General features: G+C 52.3%; 1 pseudogene; it reads left to right on the top strand.

Moving 5' to 3' along the window:
- The first annotated feature begins 2,640 nt into the window (after positions 1-2,640).
- LOC102479846 (protein/nucleic acid deglycase DJ-1 pseudogene) lies at positions 2,641-3,236 on the top strand (annotated as a pseudogene).
- Positions 3,237-3,575: the final 339 nt, after the last annotated feature.

Genomic DNA, 3,575 nt, shown 5'->3' with positions numbered 1-3,575 from the left:
TGAGTCTCCTAACCACGGCCTAATCCTTCCGGGGATAGCGGCAGTGGTGACGGGAAAGTCCCAAGACGGACCGCGCCCAGCGCCCCCGACATATTAATATTAATGGCGAGGCTGATCTGATACCGATATCCTTAATAAGCTTCCTGGTTTCAACACCCCAGCAAGGACGGGAAAATCCCAGATAGCCAGTTCAGCTGCCTCGCTTCCCACTCTCCCAGGCCCTCCAACTGCTCATCGGCATCAACACAGGAGCCTGGGCCTTCCCCCAGTCTCCTCCAGAACCTTCCACACAGAATGGAAGGAGTAGCCCCCTCCAGGGGCGCGAGACCCTACAAGGCTAGAGCGAGAGCCTCACACCATTGACAGGGCCAGGAGGCGGCACCCAGACCCCACGGGAAGGGTGTCGAGTGCCCACCTGGAACATGGACGCCCATAGCCCTGATCGGAGCGTGAGCGTCTGTGGCACACCCTCTTCCTCTCTCTCTCTCAAAATAAATCAACTTTTTTATGAATGAAAAGAGCCCACCCCATCGTGCAGTGGGTAAGCACTGTGCTGGGTCTCACGTGGATGACCACAGTTTGAAATCCAGCCACGGCTGCTTGAAAAACACACGTGTGTGTGCGTGTGTGTGTGTGCGTGTGAACCCAAAATTCTGGCAGAAAGGATTGGGACGTGACCACGGCTAATTGAGGGTGCTTTCTCTCCCTCATACACACACTCACACACGTTCACGCGTCCCCTGGCAATACAAAAATAAAGAAAGAAGGAATGAAAGCAAGTTAAGTCTTAACATGAAATGCACTGTGACCTTAGTGTGCACTTTTCCATGTACAAAGACATTTTCATACATAACCATGTCATAGAAAAGCCAGGACACTCACCCACACACGTGACTCTTGCCTGCCTTCCCCCCCCCATCGTTCAAGGTTTGCCCGTGGCCGGGTAATGCCCAGCACCCCTGTCGCGCTTAGCTGTCCTGCCCTCTCGTCCTCCGTCTTCTGGAATATCTTCTGTGTCTCTGCTTCCCTTTCACGAGCGCACCAGGGAAGGCAGGGTGGCGGTGACGTGGCGCGACATCCCGCAGTTCTCCTGTCAAATGTTCTTCCTGGTTACATTCAAAGAGGCATTGTGTTTCTCTTTTCTTTCTTTTTTTCTTCTTCTGATATTTGCTAAAAAGTGAAGTGCACTTGCCAAAAAGAGACAAAGAGACAGAGAGAAAGTGAGAAAGTACCCCCAGGGGAGATGGCCACCCTACGATCCCTTCTCCTCCGTTCTCTTCTTGGGATTCAGGGCACACACATGCTTGCCCAGCATGTTTTCAAGCTGTTGGGTCCAGGATTCGAACCCTGCAGTCGCCACGTGGAAGCCAGCTGCCTAAGCCTCAGCCTTAGCCTCCCTGCTGGTGTTGGGAGTTGAGGCGGGAGAGCCACAGAAGCAGTGCTGCATTCCGTACGGGGGGACACTAACCAACCCTGCCCGTGTCCCCATTCCACGTCCCTCCCAGCCAGCTCCCCTGTCCCTCTGCCAAGTCCCAGAGTCCTCTGAGCACTTCCTGACTCTCAGTCCTCCAGGCTCGGTCGTGGTTTCCCTGCCCAGGCCCAGGCGAGCAGCCATTTCTGCCAGGAGTCCTGGAGGGGGATGGCATGGGGAAACCAGGCTCTGGTCCACCCGTGGCTTCTGGGGTCCCAGCTGCCAGGTCTTCTTGGTGGGGAGGACACACTCACTCACTCACACACTCATGCACTCACACACTCACACACACTCACACACACTCACTCACACACTCATGCACTCACACTCTCACTCACACACACACACACTCACACACTCTCACACACTCACTCACACACTCATGCACTCACACACTCACACACATCTCACACACTGACATCTCACTCTCACACTCTCACATCTCGCTCACACACACATTCACATTTCACTCACACACTCACACATTCACTCTCTCACTCACACACTCACACACTCACTCACACACTCATACACACCCACATCTTACACACATTCACACACTCACTCACACACTCAGATACTCACACACCCACATCTCACACACATTCACACACACTCACATACATCTCACTCAGACACACACACTCACATCTTACTCTCACACTCACATCTCACACACTCACATCTTGCTCTCACACACACTCACATCTCGTTCACACTCACACTCACATCTTACACACACTCACACACATTCACACACTCACATCTCACACGCTCACATCTTACACACTCACTCACACCTCACACACTCACATCTTACACACTCACTCACACACTCACAACTCACACACTCACAGCTCGCTCACACACACACTCTTAGTCCACTGTGACAGAGAGCAGGTCAGTGGTTTCCTGGGTGGGGTGAGGACAGGGAAGGAGGAATTACAGTGGCAGGGGCTACAGGAAACTCAGGACTGACTCGTCAAAACACACATTTAAATACGCTCAGTTCATCACATGGATAAAGCTGTTAAAACTTTGGACACTCCTGGGCTCAACCCCTCACGGGAAGCGACCCTCTGTGGGGTCTAACACCCTGGCTTCTGGAGGATCGTTTAAAGAAAAACAGAGTTTTGGCGTGTACCCATGTAGTCTGGTGTGGGTCTTAAAAAAATAACATAAAAATGGCTTCAAAAAGAGCTGTGGTGACCCTGGCTAAAGGAGCGGAGGAGATGGAGACAGTCACCCCTGCAGACGTCATGAGGCGAGCTGGGATTAAGGTCACGGTCGCCGGCCTGGCTGGAAAGACCCAGTGCAGGGTAGTCGCGATGTTGTCATTTGTCCTGATGCCTGTCTCGAAGATGCAGAAAAAGAGGGACCATATGACGTGGTGGTTCTACCAGGAGGTAATCTGGGTGCACAGAATTTATCCGAGTCCGCTGCCGTGAAAGAGACCCTGAAGAAGCAGGAAAAGCGGAAGGGCCTCAGAGCCGCCATCTGCGCAGGTCCTACCGCCCTGGTGGCTCATGAAATAGGCTTTGGAAGCAAAGTTACAACACACCCACTTGCTAAAGGCAAAATGATGAATGGAAGTCATTACACCTACTCTGAGAATCGTGTGGAAAAGGGTGGTCTGATTCTTACGAGCCGTGGTCCTGGGACCACGAATTTGCTCTCGCGATTGTTGAGGCGCTGAGCGACAAGGAGGTGGCCGGCCAAGTGAAGGCTCCACTTGTTCTTAAAGATTAGAGCAGGAGAATGTGCCTGTGAGTGAGAGGAACAGTTTGTGACCCATTCTCACTGCATTTGCGTTAAACACGTGGCTGGCTAAGGTGCCCCCACGTCGTCATCGTCATTGCTGCTTGTGTAGTTGCGAAGTCTCAACTGCACATGGATCGTTCGGCCTACGAGCTGTGTCTGTACATTTCTGAACCTTGTGTGCAGAATAAACAGGGCGTTTAGCAAACAAAAAAAAAAAAAAAGAAGAAGAAAAACAGAGTTTTTAAATCAAGAGGTTCCTCCTTGGGAACCAGCAGTTAGAGTAATGGCTATGTCGCTGGACTCCCACGTAGTCGACGGCGGGTCATGTCCTGGACCCCGGGGC

Source organism: Tupaia chinensis, unplaced genomic scaffold (genome assembly GCF_000334495.1).
Source record: "Tupaia chinensis unplaced genomic scaffold, TupChi_1.0 Scaffold000292_1, whole genome shotgun sequence".
Taxonomy (NCBI): domain Eukaryota; kingdom Metazoa; phylum Chordata; class Mammalia; order Scandentia; family Tupaiidae; genus Tupaia; species Tupaia belangeri.
This window is presented reverse-complemented; position numbering and strand designations above follow the sequence as displayed.